The sequence below is a fragment of the Phyllobates terribilis genome, unplaced genomic scaffold (assembly GCF_046119375.1).
Source record: "Phyllobates terribilis strain yellow unplaced genomic scaffold, ASM4611937v1 Scaffold_40__1_contigs__length_11209783, whole genome shotgun sequence".
Classification (NCBI taxonomy): domain Eukaryota; kingdom Metazoa; phylum Chordata; class Amphibia; order Anura; family Dendrobatidae; genus Phyllobates; species Phyllobates terribilis.
Window position 1 is genome coordinate 6,431,350 of NW_027362800.1, and position 15,299 is coordinate 6,446,648.

A 15,299-nucleotide genomic window follows, 5' to 3' on the forward strand; every position below is an offset into this window, starting at 1 on the left:
GCATTAAAGAAGGGGTGCACCGGTCCTGGAGATACTGCAATACCAGGTCAATGCGTGGAGTGGACAGAGCAAGCTCTTTTTCCATCTCCCTGTTCTAAAAATCCATTTAATGTATGGTCCCCAGATAGGGGACGTATCAGATATTAAACTGATAAGAACAGATACTACACTTGATCTTAGCCAAAAGGCCGAGAAGCGATAACCAGAATTGGTTTCCGACTACGGTGCCACCCAAGGATTCTGAAAAGTCCATTTGTGGAGATGGCCACCTGGACTCCCGTTAAGAAGACATGCTGTCAACCTCTAGATCCCTCACATGCCTGCACTTTTCGGCTTGCTGCTGCTGCAATCCACGCGTTTTAGATCTGCATAACTCCACCTCTTTTAGCACAGTACCCTCAACCCCCGGCTGTTCCCACCCGCCTCAACACCGTTGGAAGGGAGGAGAACCAATAAAGGCGGGGGGGGGGGGTGGAACGAGCAGCTGTCTACCCTTAGCAGGAGGTTGCTGATTAATTACCTCTCCTGCTGCTGCTGCTGCTGGCTGTCCAGCAGCAGACTGAAGGTGGCTGCTGCTGTGCGCAGGTATATAAAGGCTCAGAGCCTATTATGACACGCGCAGCCAGCGTTCCATTGCCACATTCCGTCTACTGCAGGCGGGATACCTGGATGGCTGAATGTCACTGAGAAGCTCACAGAGACCGCCATAAGCAACAGTTTAAAAGAATGCCACAGACTAATCAACCAAACTTTTTGGGTTGGTTTCTCTTTTATAGTCTGCAGGCATTAAATGAAAGAAGTCAGTGTTCCAGCAGAGGGAGACAACGTTTCAGAAAAGGCATTGTAGCAAACCAAAAAAGAAATTTTAAGCGCAGCAGAGTAACCAGCTCACATACCTGTTAGCTCAGGTGAGTTTAAAAGGCTGCTGTTGATAACAAGGGCATTTGCTAAATAGATGGTGTGTGTGCAACAATATACTGAAAGGTCAATTATATTGTGCAGCTTATCTCACCACCTGTAGTTATTTAGGTGAAAGCTCCAAAATGCTTGCCTAATATGTCTGTTTATCCAAAAGGAAGTATAGAGGGAGAGCTAGATAGATAGCATTGCATTACATTACATTACATGGCAATGCAATGCACAGTTGCTGAAGTTGAACCAAAATGAGCTTGTCATCTGGCTTCTGCAACTTTTAACATGAAAAATCCAATGAGGAGAAGAAAAGCAAAGCCAAAGAGTCCATCCCAAAATCCGACAAACAAGCAAAATGAACAAAAAGCATTGAATTCAATTCTTTCTGATTTTAGAAACTGCATTAAAGAAGGGGTGCACCGGTCCTGGAGATACTGCAATACCAGGTCAATGCGTGGAGTGGACAGAGCAAGCTCTTTTTCCATCTCCCTGTTCTAAAAATCCATTTAATATATGGTCCCCAGATAGGGGACGTATCAGATATTAAACTGATAAGAACAGATACTACACTTGATCTTAGCCAAAAGGCCGAGAAGCGATAACCAGAATTGGTTTCCGACTACGGTGCCACCCAAGGATTCTGAAAAGTCCATTTGTGGAGATGGCCACCTGGACTCCCGTTAAGAAGACATGCTGTCAACCTCTAGATCCCTCACATGCCTGCACTTTTCGGCTTGCTGCTGCTGCAATCCACGCGTTTTAGATCTGCATAACTCCACCTCTTTTAGCACAGTACCCTCAACCCCCGGCTGTTCCCACCCGCCTCAACACCGTTGGAAGGGAGGAGAACAAATTAAGGCGGGGGGGGGGGTGGAACGAGCAGCTGTCTACCCTTAGCAGGAGGGTTGCTGATTAATTACCTCTCCTGCTGCTGCTGCTGCTGCTGGCTGTCCAGCAGCAGACTGAAGGTGGCTGCTGCTGTGCGCAGGTATATAAAGGCTCAGAGCCTATTATGACACGCGCAGCCAGCGTTCCATTGCCACATTCCGCCTACTGCAGGCAGGATACCTGGATGGCTGAATGTCACTGAGAAGCTCACAGAGACCGCCATAAGCAACAGTTTAAAAGAATGCCACAGACTAATCAACCAAACTTTTTGGGTTGGTTTCTCTTTTATAGTCTGCAGGCATTAAATGAAAGAAGTCAGTGTTCCAGCAGAGGGAGACAACGTTTCAGAAAAGGCATTGTAGCAAACCAAAAAAGAAATTTTAAGCGCAGCAGAGTAACCAGCTCACATACCTGTTAGCTCAGGTGAGTTTAAAAGGCTGCTGTTGATAACAAGGGCATTTGCTAAATAGATGGTGTGTGTGCAACAATATACTGAAAGGTCAATTATATTGTGCAGCTTATCTCACCACCTGTAGTTATTTAGGTGAAAGCTCCAAAATGCTTGCCTAATATGTCTGTTTATCCAAAAGGAAGTATAGAGGGAGAGCTAGATAGATAGCATTGCATTACATTACATTACATGGCAATGCAATGCACAGTTGCTGAAGTTGAACCAAAATGAGCTTGTCATCTGGCTTCTGCAACTTTTAACATGAAAAATCCAATGAGGAGAAGAAAAGCAAAGCCAAAGAGTCCATCCCAAAATCCGACAAACAAGCAAAATGAACAAAAAGCATTGAATTCAATTCTTTCTGATTTTAGAAACTGCATTAAAGAAGGGGTGCACCGGTCCTGGAGATACTGCAATACCAGGTCAATGCGTGGAGTGGACAGAGCAAGCTCTTTTTCCATCTCCCTGTTCTAAAAATCCATTTAATATATGGTCCCCAGATAGGGGACGTATCAGATATTAAACTGATAAGAACAGATACTACACTTGATCTTAGCCAAAAGGCCGAGAAGCGATAACCAGAATTGGTTTCCGACTACGGTGCCACCCAAGGATTCTGAAAAGTCCATTTGTGGAGATGGCCACCTGGACTCCCGTTAAGAAGACATGCTGTCAACCTCTAGATCCCTCACATGCCTGCACTTTTCGGCTTGCTGCTGCTGCAATCCACGCGTTTTAGATCTGCATAACTCCACCTCTTTTAGCACAGTACCCTCAACCCCCGGCTGTTCCCACCCGCCTCAACACCGTTGGAAGGGAGGAGAACCAATAAAGGCGGGGGGGGGGGGTGGAACGAGCAGCTGTCTACCCTTAGCAGGAGGGTTGCTGATTAATTACCTCTCCTGCTGCTGCTGCTGGCTGTCCAGCAGCAGACTGAATGTGGCTGCTGCTGTGCGCAGGTATATAAAGGCTCAGAGCCTATTATGACACGCGCAGCCAGCGTTCCATTGCCACATTCCGCCTACTGCAGGCGGGATACCTGGATGGCTGAATGTCACTGAGAAGCTCACAGAGACCGCCATAAGCAACAGTTTAAAAGAATGCCACAGACTAATCAACCAAACTTTTTGGGTTGGTTTCTCTTTTATAGTCTGCAGGCATTAAATGAAAGAAGTCAGTGTTCCAGCAGAGGGAGACAACGTTTCAGAAAAGGCATTGTAGCAAACCAAAAAAGAAATTTTAAGCGCAGCAGAGTAACCAGCTCACATACCTGTTAGCTCAGGTGAGTTTAAAAGGCTGCTGTTGATAACAAGGGCATTTGCTAAATAGATGGTGTGTGTGCAACAATATACTGAAAGGTCAATTATATTGTGCAGCTTATCTCACCACCTGTAGTTATTTAGGTGAAAGCTCCAAAATGCTTGCCTAATATGTCTGTTTATCCAAAAGGAAGTATAGAGGGAGAGCTAGATAGATAGCATTGCATTACATTACATTACATGGCAATGCAACGCACAGTTGCTGAAGTTGAACCAAAATGAGCTTGTCATCTGGCTTCTGCAACTTTTAACATGAAAAATCCAATGAGGAGAAGAAAAGCAAAGCCAAAGAGTCCATCCCAAAATCCGACAAACAAGCAAAATGAACAAAAAGCATTGAATTCAATTCTTTCTGATTTTAGAAACTGCATTAAAGAAGGGGTGCACCGGTCCTGGAGATACTGCAATACCAGGTCAATGCGTGGAGTGGACAGAGCAAGCTCTTTTTCCATCTCCCTGTTCTAAAAATCCATTTAATGTATGGTCCCCAGATAGGGGACGTATCAGATATTAAACTGATAAGAACAGATACTACACTTGATCTTAGCCAAAAGGCCGAGAAGCGATAACCAGAATTGGTTTCCGACTACGGTGCCACCCAAGGATTCTGAAAAGTCCATTTGTGGAGATGGCCACCTGGACTCCCGTTAAGAAGACATGCTGTCAACCTCTAGATCCCTCACATGCCTGCACTTTTCGGCTTGCTGCTGCTGCAATCCACGCGTTTTAGATCTGCATAACTCCACCTCTTTTAGCACAGTACCCTCAACCCCCGGCTGTTCCCACCCGCCTCAACACCGTTGGAAGGGAGGAGAACCAATAAAGGCGGGGGGGGGGGGGTGGAACGAGCAGCTGTCTACCCTTAGCAGGAGGGTTGCTGATTAATTACCTCTCCTGCTGCTGCTGCTGCTGGCTGTCCAGCAGCAGACTGAAGGTGGCTGCTGCTGTGCGCAGGTATATAAAGGCTCAGAGCCTATTATGACACGCGCAGCCAGCGTTCCATTGCCACATTCCGTCTACTGCAGGCGGGATACCTGGATGGCTGAATGTCACTGAGAAGCTCACAGAGACCGCCATAAGCAACAGTTTAAAAGAATGCCACAGACTAATCAACCAAACTTTTTGGGTTGGTTTCTCTTTTATAGTCTGCAGGCATTAAATGAAAGAAGTCAGTGTTCCAGCAGAGGGAGACAACGTTTCAGAAAAGGCATTGTAGCAAACCAAAAAAGAAATTTTAAGCGCAGCAGAGTAACCAGCTCACATACCTGTTAGCTCAGGTGAGTTTAAAAGGCTGCTGTTGATAACAAGGGCATTTGCTAAATAGATGGTGTGTGTGCAACAATATACTGAAAGGTCAATTATATTGTGCAGCTTATCTCACCACCTGTAGTTATTTAGGTGAAAGCTCCAAAATGCTTGCCTAATATGTCTGTTTATCCAAAAGGAAGTATAGAGGGAGAGCTAGATAGATAGCATTGCATTACATTACATTACATGGCAATGCAATGCACAGTTGCTGAAGTTGAACCAAAATGAGCTTGTCATCTGGCTTCTGCAACTTTTAACATGAAAAATCCAATGAGGAGAAGAAAAGCAAAGCCAAAGAGTCCATCCCAAAATCCGACAAACAAGCAAAATGAACAAAAAGCATTGAATTCAATTCTTTCTGATTTTAGAAACTGCATTAAAGAAGGGGTGCACCGGTCCTGGAGATACTGCAATACCAGGTCAATGCGTGGAGTGGACAGAGCAAGCTCTTTTTCCATCTCCCTGTTCTAAAAATCCATTTAATATATGGTCCCCAGATAGGGGACGTATCAGATATTAAACTGATAAGAACAGATACTACACTTGATCTTAGCCAAAAGGCCGAGAAGCGATAACCAGAATTGGTTTCCGACTACGGTGCCACCCAAGGATTCTGAAAAGTCCATTTGTGGAGATGGCCACCTGGACTCCCGTTAAGAAGACATGCTGTCAACCTCTAGATCCCTCACATGCCTGCACTTTTCGGCTTGCTGCTGCTGCAATCCACGCGTTTTAGATCTGCATAACTCCACCTCTTTTAGCACAGTACCCTCAACCCCCGGCTGTTCCCACCCGCCTCAACACCGTTGGAAGGGAGGAGAACAAATTAAGGCGGGGGGGGGGGTGGAACGAGCAGCTGTCTACCCTTAGCAGGAGGGTTGCTGATTAATTACCTCTCCTGCTGCTGCTGCTGCTGCTGGCTGTCCAGCAGCAGACTGAAGGTGGCTGCTGCTGTGCGCAGGTATATAAAGGCTCAGAGCCTATTATGACACGCGCAGCCAGCGTTCCATTGCCACATTCCGCCTACTGCAGGCGGGATACCTGGATGGCTGAATGTCACTGAGAAGCTCACAGAGACCGCCATAAGCAACAGTTTAAAAGAATGCCACAGACTAATCAACCAAACTTTTTGGGTTGGTTTCTCTTTTATAGTCTGCAGGCATTAAATGAAAGAAGTCAGTGTTCCAGCAGAGGGAGACAACGTTTCAGAAAAGGCATTGTAGCAAACCAAAAAAGAAATTTTAAGCGCAGCAGAGTAACCAGCTCACATACCTGTTAGCTCAGGTGAGTTTAAAAGGCTGCTGTTGATAACAAGGGCATTTGCTAAATAGATGGTGTGTGTGCAACAATATACTGAAAGGTCAATTATATTGTGCAGCTTATCTCACCACCTGTAGTTATTTAGGTGAAAGCTCCAAAATGCTTGCCTAATATGTCTGTTTATCCAAAAGGAAGTATAGAGGGAGAGCTAGATAGATAGCATTGCATTACATTACATTACATGGCAATGCAATGCACAGTTGCTGAAGTTGAACCAAAATGAGCTTGTCATCTGGCTTCTGCAACTTTTAACATGAAAAATCCAATGAGGAGAAGAAAAGCAAAGCCAAAGAGTCCATCCCAAAATCCGACAAACAAGCAAAATGAACAAAAAGCATTGAATTCAATTCTTTCTGATTTTAGAAACTGCATTAAAGAAGGGGTGCACCGGTCCTGGAGATACTGCAATACCAGGTCAATGCGTGGAGTGGACAGAGCAAGCTCTTTTTCCATCTCCCTGTTCTAAAAATCCATTTAATATATGGTCCCCAGATAGGGGACGTATCAGATATTAAACTGATAAGAACAGATACTACACTTGATCTTAGCCAAAAGGCCGAGAAGCGATAACCAGAATTGGTTTCCGACTACGGTGCCACCCAAGGATTCTGAAAAGTCCATTTGTGGAGATGGCCACCTGGACTCCCGTTAAGAAGACATGCTGTCAACCTCTAGATCCCTCACATGCCTGCACTTTTCGGCTTGCTGCTGCTGCAATCCACGCGTTTTAGATCTGCATAACTCCACCTCTTTTAGCACAGTACCCTCAACCCCCGGCTGTTCCCACCCGCCTCAACACCGTTGGAAGGGAGGAGAACAAATTAAGGCGGGGGGGGGGGTGGAACGAGCAGCTGTCTACCCTTAGCAGGAGGGTTGCTGATTAATTACCTCTCCTGCTGCTGCTGCTGCTGCTGGCTGTCCAGCAGCAGACTGAAGGTGGCTGCTGCTGTGCGCAGGTATATAAAGGCTCAGAGCCTATTATGACACGCGCAGCCAGCGTTCCATTGCCACATTCCGCCTACTGCAGGCGGGATACCTGGATGGCTGAATGTCACTGAGAAGCTCACAGAGACCGCCATAAGCAACAGTTTAAAAGAATGCCACAGACTAATCAACCAAACTTTTTGGGTTGGTTTCTCTTTTATAGTCTGCAGGCATTAAATGAAAGAAGTCAGTGTTCCAGCAGAGGGAGACAACGTTTCAGAAAAGGCATTGTAGCAAACCAAAAAAGAAATTTTAAGCGCAGCAGAGTAACCAGCTCACATACCTGTTAGCTCAGGTGAGTTTAAAAGGCTGCTGTTGATAACAAGGGCATTTGCTAAATAGATGGTGTGTGTGCAACAATATACTGAAAGGTCAATTATATTGTGCAGCTTATCTCACCACCTGTAGTTATTTAGGTGAAAGCTCCAAAATGCTTGCCTAATATGTCTGTTTATCCAAAAGGAAGTATAGAGGGAGAGCTAGATAGATAGCATTGCATTACATTACATTACATGGCAATGCAATGCACAGTTGCTGAAGTTGAACCAAAATGAGCTTGTCATCTGGCTTCTGCAACTTTTAACATGAAAAATCCAATGAGGAGAAGAAAAGCAAAGCCAAAGAGTCCATCCCAAAATCCGACAAACAAGCAAAATGAACAAAAAGCATTGAATTCAATTCTTTCTGATTTTAGAAACTGCATTAAAGAAGGGGTGCACCGGTCCTGGAGATACTGCAATACCAGGTCAATGCGTGGAGTGGACAGAGCAAGCTCTTTTTCCATCTCCCTGTTCTAAAAATCCATTTAATATATGGTCCCCAGATAGGGGACGTATCAGATATTAAACTGATAAGAACAGATACTACACTTGATCTTAGCCAAAAGGCCGAGAAGCGATAACCAGAATTGGTTTCCGACTACGGTGCCACCCAAGGATTCTGAAAAGTCCATTTGTGGAGATGGCCACCTGGACTCCCGTTAAGAAGACATGCTGTCAACCTCTAGATCCCTCACATGCCTGCACTTTTTGGCTTGCTGCTGCTGCAATCCACGCGTTTTAGATCTGCATAACTCCACCTCTTTTAGCACAGTACCCTCAACCCCCGGCTGTTCCCACCCGCCTCAACACCGTTGGAAGGGAGGAGAACCAATAAAGGCGGGGGGGGGGGGTGGAACGAGCAGCTGTCTACCCTTAGCAGGAGGGTTGCTGATTAATTACCTCTCCTGCTGCTGCTGCTGGCTGTCCAGCAGCAGACTGAATGTGGCTGCTGCTGTGCGCAGGTATATAAAGGCTCAGAGCCTATTATGACACGCGCAGCCAGCGTTCCATTGCCACATTCCGTCTACTGCAGGCGGGATACCTGGATGGCTGAATGTCACTGAGAAGCTCACAGAGACCGCCATAAGCAACAGTTTAAAAGAATGCCACAGACTAATCAACCAAACTTTTTGGGTTGGTTTCTCTTTTATAGTCTGCAGGCATTAAATGAAAGAAGTCAGTGTTCCAGCAGAGGGAGACAACGTTTCAGAAAAGGCATTGTAGCAAACCAAAAAAGAAATTTTAAGCGCAGCAGAGTAACCAGCTCACATACCTGTTAGCTCAGGTGAGTTTAAAAGGCTGCTGTTGATAACAAGGGCATTTGCTAAATAGATGGTGTGTGTGCAACAATATACTGAAAGGTCAATTATATTGTGCAGCTTATCTCACCACCTGTAGTTATTTAGGTGAAAGCTCCAAAATGCTTGCCTAATATGTCTGTTTATCCAAAAGGAAGTATAGAGGGAGAGCTAGATAGATAGCATTGCATTACATTACATTACATGGCAATGCAATGCACAGTTGCTGAAGTTGAACCAAAATGAGCTTGTCATCTGGCTTCTGCAACTTTTAATATGAAAAATCCAATGAGGAGAAGAAAAGCAAAGCCAAAGAGCCCATCCCAAAATCCGACAAACAAGCAAAATGAACAAAAAGCATTGAATTCAATTCTTTCTGATTTTAGAAACTGCATTAAAGAAGGGGTGCACCGGTCCTGGAGATACTGCAATACCAGGTCAATGCGTGGAGTGGACAGAGCAAGCTCTTTTTCCATCTCCCTGTTCTAAAAATCCATTTAATATATGGTCCCCAGATAGGGGACGTATCAGATATTAAACTGATAAGAACAGATACTACACTTGATCTTAGCCAAAAGGCCGAGAAGCGATAACCAGAATTGGTTTCCGACTACGGTGCCACCCAAGGATTCTGAAAAGTCCATTTGTGGAGATGGCCACCTGGACTCCCGTTAAGAAGACATGCTGTCAACCTCTAGATCCCTCACATGCCTGCACTTTTCGGCTTGCTGCTGCTGCAATCCACGCGTTTTAGATCTGCATAACTCCACCTCTTTTAGCACAGTACCCTCAACCCCCGGCTGTTCCCACCCGCCTCAACACCGTTGGAAGGGAGGAGAACCAATTAAGGCGGGGGGGGGGGGTGGAACGAGCAGCTGTCTACCCTTAGCAGGAGGGTTGCTGATTAATTACCTCTCCTGCTGCTGCTGCTGCTGGCTGTCCAGCAGCAGACTGAAGGTGGCTGCTGCTGTGCGCAGGTATATAAAGGCTCAGAGCCTATTATGACACGCGCAGCCAGCGTTCCATTGCCACATTCCGTCTACTGCAGGCGGGATACCTGGATGGCTGAATGTCACTGAGAAGCTCACAGCGACCGCCATAAGCAACAGTTTAAAAGAATGCCACAGACTAATCAACCAAACTTTTTGGGTTGGTTTCTCTTTTATAGTCTGCAGGCATTAAATGAAAGAAGTCAGTGTTCCAGCAGAGGGAGACAACGTTTCAGAAAAGGCATTGTAGCAAACCAAAAAAGAAATTTTAAGCGCAGCAGAGTAACCAGCTCACATACCTGTTAGCTCAGGTGAGTTTAAAAGGCTGCTGTTGATAACAAGGGCATTTGCTAAATAGATGGTGTGTGTGCAACAATATACTGAAAGGTCAATTTTATTGTGCAGCTTATCTCACCACCTGTAGTTATTTAGGTGAAAGCTCCAAAATGCTTGCCTAATATGTCTGTTTATCCAAAAGGAAGTATAGAGGGAGAGCTAGATAGATAGCATTGCATTACATTACATTACATGGCAATGCAATGCACAGTTGCTGAAGTTGAACCAAAATGAGCTTGTCATCTGGCTTCTGCAACTTTTAACATGAAAAATCCAATGAGGAGAAGAAAAGCAAAGCCAAAGAGTCCATCCCAAAATCCGACAAACAAGCAAAATGAACAAAAAGCATTGAATTCAATTCTTTCTGATTTTAGAAACTGCATTAAAGAAGGGGTGCACCGGTCCTGGAGATACTGCAATACCAGGTCAATGCGTGGAGTGGACAGAGCAAGCTCTTTTTCCATCTCCCTGTTCTAAAAATCCATTTAATATATGGTCCCCAGATAGGGGACGTATCAGATATTAAACTGATAAGAACAGATACTACACTTGATCTTAGCCAAAAGGCCGAGAAGCGATAACCAGAATTGGTTTCCGACTACGGTGCCACCCAAGGATTCTGAAAAGTCCATTTGTGGAGATGGCCACCTGGACTCCCGTTAAGAAGACATGCTGTCAACCTCTAGATCCCTCACATGCCTGCACTTTTCGGCTTGCTGCTGCTGCAATCCACGCGTTTTAGATCTGCATAACTCCACCTCTTTTAGCACAGTACCCTCAACCCCCGGCTGTTCCCACCCGCCTCAACACCGTTGGAAGGGAGGAGAACCAATTAAGGCGGGGGGGGGGGTGGAACGAGCAGCTGTCTACCCTTAGCAGGAGGGTTGCTGATTAATTACCTCTCCTGCTGCTGCTGCTGCTGGCTGTCCAGCAGCAGACTGAAGGTGGCTGCTGCTGTGCGCAGGTATATAAAGGCTCAGAGCCTATTATAACACGCGCAGCCAGCGTTCCATTGCCACATTCCGTCTACTGCAGGCGGGATACCTGGATGGCTGAATGTCACTGAGAAGCTCACAGAGACCGCCATAAGCAACAGTTTAAAAGAATGCCACAGACTAATCAACCAAACTTTTTGGGTTGGTTTCTCTTTTATAGTCTGCAGGCATTAAATGAAAGAAGTCAGTGTTCCAGCAGAGGGAGACAACGTTTCAGAAAAGGCATTGTAGCAAACCAAAAAAGAAATTTTAAGCGCAGCAGAGTAACCAGCTCACATACCTGTTAGCTCAGGTGAGTTTAAAAGGCTGCTGTTGATAACAAGGGCATTTGCTAAATAGATGGTGTGTGTGCAACAATATACTGAAAGGTCAATTATATTGTGCAGCTTATCTCACCACCTGTAGTTATTTAGGTGAAAGCTCCAAAATGCTTGCCTAATATGTCTGTTTATCCAAAAGGAAGTATAGAGGGAGAGCTAGATAGATAGCATTGCATTACATTACATTACATGGCAATGCAATGCACAGTTGCTGAAGTTGAACCAAAATGAGCTTGTCATCTGGCTTCTGCAACTTTTAACATGAAAAATCCAATGAGGAGAAGAAAAGCAAAGCCAAAGAGTCCATCCCAAAATCCGACAAACAAGCAAAATGAACAAAAAGCATTGAATTCAATTCTTTCTGATTTTAGAAACTGCATTAAAGAAGGGGTGCACCGGTCCTGGAGATACTGCAATACCAGGTCAATGCGTGGAGTGGACAGAGCAAGCTCTTTTTCCATCTCCCTGTTCTAAAAATCCATTTAATATATGGTCCCCAGATAGGGGACGTATCAGATATTAAACTGATAAGAACAGATACTACACTTGATCTTAGCCAAAAGGCCGAGAAGCGATAACCAGAATTGGTGTCCGACTACGGTGCCACCCAAGGATTCTGAAAAGTCCATTTGTGGAGATGGCCACCTGGACTCCCGTTAAGAAGACATGCTGTCAACCTCTAGATCCCTCACATGCCTGCACTTTTCGGCTTGCTGCTGCTGCAATCCACGCGTTTTAGATCTGCATAACTCCACCTCTTTTAGCACAGTACCCTCAACCCCCGGCTGTTCCCACCCGCCTCAACACCGTTGGAAGGGAGGAGAACCAATTAAGGCGGGGGGGGGTGTGGAACGAGCAGCTGTCTACCCTTAGCAGGAGGGTTGCTGATTAATTACCTCTCCTGCTGCTGCTGCTGCTGGCTGTCCAGCAGCAGACTGAAGGTGGCTGCTGCTGTGCGCAGGTATATAAAGGCTCAGAGCCTATTATGACACGCGCAGCCAGCGTTCCATTGCCACATTCCGTCTACTGCAGGCGGGATACCTGGATGGCTGAATGTCACTGAGAAGCTCACAGAGACCGCCATAAGCAACAGTTTAAAAGAATGCCACAGACTAATCAACCAAACTTTTTGGGTTGGTTTCTCTTTTATAGTCTGCAGGCATTAAATGAAAGAAGTCAGTGTTCCAGCAGAGGGAGACAACGTTTCAGAAAAGGCATTGTAGCAAACCAAAAAAGAAATTTTAAGCGCAGCAGAGTAACCAGCTCACATACCTGTTAGCTCAGGTGAGTTTAAAAGGCTGCTGTTGATAACAAGGGCATTTGCTAAATAGATGGTGTGTGTGCAACAATATACTGAAAGGTCAATTATATTGTGCAGCTTATCTCACCACCTGTAGTTATTTAGGTGAAAGCTCCAAAATGCTTGCCTAATATGTCTGTTTATCCAAAAGGAAGTATAGAGGGAGAGCTAGATAGATAGCATTGCATTACATTACATTACATGGCAATGCAATGCACAGTTGCTGAAGTTGAACCAAAATGAGCTTGTCATCTGGCTTCTGCAACTTTTAACATGAAAAATCCAATGAGGAGAAGAAAAGCAAAGCCAAAGAGTCCATCCCAAAATCCGACAAACAAGCAAAATGAACAAAAAGCATTGAATTCAATTCTTTCTGATTTTAGAAACTGCATTAAAGAAGGGGTGCACCGGTCCTGGAGATACTGCAATACCAGGTCAATGCGTGGAGTGGACAGAGCAAGCTCTTTTTCCATCTCCCTGTTCTAAAAATCCATTTAATATATGGTCCCCAGATAGGGGACGTATCAGATATTAAACTGATAAGAACAGATACTACACTTGATCTTAGCCAAAAGGCCGAGAAGCGATAACCAGAATTGGTTTCCGACTACGGTGCCACCCAAGGATTCTGAAAAGTCCATTTGTGGAGATGGCCACCTGGACTCCCGTTAAGAAGACATGCTGTCAACCTCTAGATCCCTCACATGCCTGCACTTTTCGGCTTGCTGCTGCTGCAATCCACGCGTTTTAGATCTGCATAACTCCACCTCTTTTAGCACAGTACCCTCAACCCCCGGCTGTTCCCACCCGCCTCAACACCGTTGGAAGGGAGGAGAACCAATTAAGGCGGGGGGGGGGTGGAACGAGCAGCTGTCTACCCTTAGCAGGAGGGTTGCTGATTAATTACCTCTCCTGCTGCTGCTGCTGCTGGCTGTCCAGCAGCAGACTGAAGGTGGCTGCTGCTGTGCGCAGGTATATAAAGGCTCAGAGCCTATTATGACACGTGCAGCCAGCGTTCCATTGCCACATTCCTTCTACTGCAGGCGGGATACCTGGATGGCTGAATGTCACTGAGAAGCTCACAGAGACCGCCATAAGCAACAGTTTAAAAGAATGCCACAGACTAATCAACCAAACTTTTTGGGTTGGTTTCTCTTTTATAGTCTGCAGGCATTAAATGAAAGAAGTCAGTGTTCCAGCAGAGGGAGACAACGTTTCAGAAAAGGCATTGTAGCAAACCAAAAAAGAAATTTTAAGCGCAGCAGAGTAACCAGCTCACATACCTGTTAGCTCAGGTGAGTTTAAAAGGCTGCTGTTGATAACAAGGGCATTTGCTAAATAGATGGTGTGTGTGCAACAATATACTGAAAGGTCAATTATATTGTGCAGCTTATCTCACCACCTGTAGTTATTTAGGTGAAAGCTCCAAAATGCTTGCCTAATATGTCTGTTTATCCAAAAGGAAGTATAGAGGGAGAGCTAGATAGATAGCATTGCATTACATTACATTACATGGCAATGCAATGCACAGTTGCTGAAGTTGAACCAAAATGAGCTTGTCATCTGGCTTCTGCAACTTTTAACATGAAAAATCCAATGAGGAGAAGAAAAGCAAAGCCAAAGAGTCCATCCCAAAATCCGACAAACAAGCAAAATGAACAAAAAGCATTGAATTCAATTCTTTCTGATTTTAGAAACTGCATTAAAGAAGGGGTGCACCGGTCCTGGAGATACTGCAATACCAGGTCAATGCGTGGAGTGGACAGAGCAAGCTCTTTTTCCATCTCCCTGTTCTAAAAATCCATTTAATATATGGTCCCCAGATAGGGGACGTATCAGATATTAAACTGATAAGAACAGATACTACACTTGATCTTAGCCAAAAGGCCGAGAAGCGATAACCAGAATTGGTTTCCGACTACGGTGCCACCCAAGGATTCTGAAAAGTCCATTTGTGGAGATGGCCACCTGGACTCCCGTTAAGAAGACATGCTGTCAACCTCTAGATCCCTCACATGCCTGCACTTTTCGGCTTGCTGCTGCTGCAATCCACGCGTTTTAGATCTGCATAACTCCACCTCTTTTAGCACAGTACCCTCAACCCCCGGCTGTTCCCACCCGCCTCAACACCGTTGGAAGGGAGGAGAACCAATTAAGGCGGGGGGGGGGGTGGAACGAGCAGCTGTCTACCCTTAGCAGGAGGGTTGCTGATTAATTACCTCTCCTGCTGCTGCTGCTGCTGGCTGTCCAGCAGCAGACTGAAGGTGGCTGCTGCTGTGCGCAGGTATATAAAGGCTCAGAGCCTATTATGACACGCGCAGCCAGCGTTCCATTGCCACATTCCGTCTACTGCAGGCGGGATACCTGGATGGCTGAATGTCACTGAGAAGCTCACAGAGACCGCCATAAGCAACAGTTTAAAAGAATGCCACAGACTAATCAACCAAACTTTTTGGGTTGGTTTCTCTTTTATAGTCTGCAGGCATTAAATGAAAGAAGTCAGTGTTCCAGCAGAGGGAGACAACGTTTCAGAAAAGGCATTGTAGCAAACCAAAAAAG

General features: G+C 45.4%; 12 non-coding genes across 12 annotated transcripts; all 12 read right to left on the minus strand.

The window, feature by feature from the left end:
• Window positions 1–9: 9 nt before the first annotated feature.
• On the minus strand, window positions 10–200 carry LOC141184281 (U2 spliceosomal RNA). The gene has a single exon (XR_012259051.1). It is a non-coding gene; the product is annotated as a U2 spliceosomal RNA (small nuclear RNA).
• Window positions 201–1,321: 1,121 nt separating this feature from the next.
• LOC141188569 (U2 spliceosomal RNA) lies at window positions 1,322–1,512 on the minus strand. The gene has a single exon (XR_012262653.1). It is a non-coding gene; the product is annotated as a U2 spliceosomal RNA (small nuclear RNA).
• A 1,124-nt stretch (window positions 1,513–2,636) lies between these two features.
• On the minus strand, window positions 2,637–2,827 carry LOC141188570 (U2 spliceosomal RNA). Its single transcript, XR_012262654.1, has one exon. It is a non-coding gene; the product is annotated as a U2 spliceosomal RNA (small nuclear RNA).
• A 1,119-nt stretch (window positions 2,828–3,946) lies between these two features.
• Window positions 3,947–4,137, minus strand: LOC141184282 (U2 spliceosomal RNA). Its single transcript, XR_012259052.1, has one exon. It is a non-coding gene; the product is annotated as a U2 spliceosomal RNA (small nuclear RNA).
• Window positions 4,138–5,260: 1,123 nt separating this feature from the next.
• LOC141188571 (U2 spliceosomal RNA) lies at window positions 5,261–5,451 on the minus strand. The gene has a single exon (XR_012262655.1). It is a non-coding gene; the product is annotated as a U2 spliceosomal RNA (small nuclear RNA).
• A 1,124-nt stretch (window positions 5,452–6,575) lies between these two features.
• On the minus strand, window positions 6,576–6,766 carry LOC141188572 (U2 spliceosomal RNA). Its single transcript, XR_012262656.1, has one exon. It is a non-coding gene; the product is annotated as a U2 spliceosomal RNA (small nuclear RNA).
• Window positions 6,767–7,890: 1,124 nt separating this feature from the next.
• Window positions 7,891–8,081, minus strand: LOC141188573 (U2 spliceosomal RNA). Its single transcript, XR_012262657.1, has one exon. It is a non-coding gene; the product is annotated as a U2 spliceosomal RNA (small nuclear RNA).
• Window positions 8,082–9,200: 1,119 nt separating this feature from the next.
• On the minus strand, window positions 9,201–9,391 carry LOC141188574 (U2 spliceosomal RNA). The gene has a single exon (XR_012262658.1). It is a non-coding gene; the product is annotated as a U2 spliceosomal RNA (small nuclear RNA).
• A 1,122-nt stretch (window positions 9,392–10,513) lies between these two features.
• Window positions 10,514–10,704, minus strand: LOC141188575 (U2 spliceosomal RNA). The gene has a single exon (XR_012262659.1). It is a non-coding gene; the product is annotated as a U2 spliceosomal RNA (small nuclear RNA).
• Window positions 10,705–11,825: 1,121 nt separating this feature from the next.
• LOC141188577 (U2 spliceosomal RNA) lies at window positions 11,826–12,016 on the minus strand. Its single transcript, XR_012262661.1, has one exon. It is a non-coding gene; the product is annotated as a U2 spliceosomal RNA (small nuclear RNA).
• A 1,121-nt stretch (window positions 12,017–13,137) lies between these two features.
• LOC141188578 (U2 spliceosomal RNA) lies at window positions 13,138–13,328 on the minus strand. Its single transcript, XR_012262662.1, has one exon. It is a non-coding gene; the product is annotated as a U2 spliceosomal RNA (small nuclear RNA).
• A 1,120-nt stretch (window positions 13,329–14,448) lies between these two features.
• LOC141188579 (U2 spliceosomal RNA) lies at window positions 14,449–14,639 on the minus strand. Its single transcript, XR_012262663.1, has one exon. It is a non-coding gene; the product is annotated as a U2 spliceosomal RNA (small nuclear RNA).
• Between the last annotated feature and the right edge of the window lie 660 nt (window positions 14,640–15,299).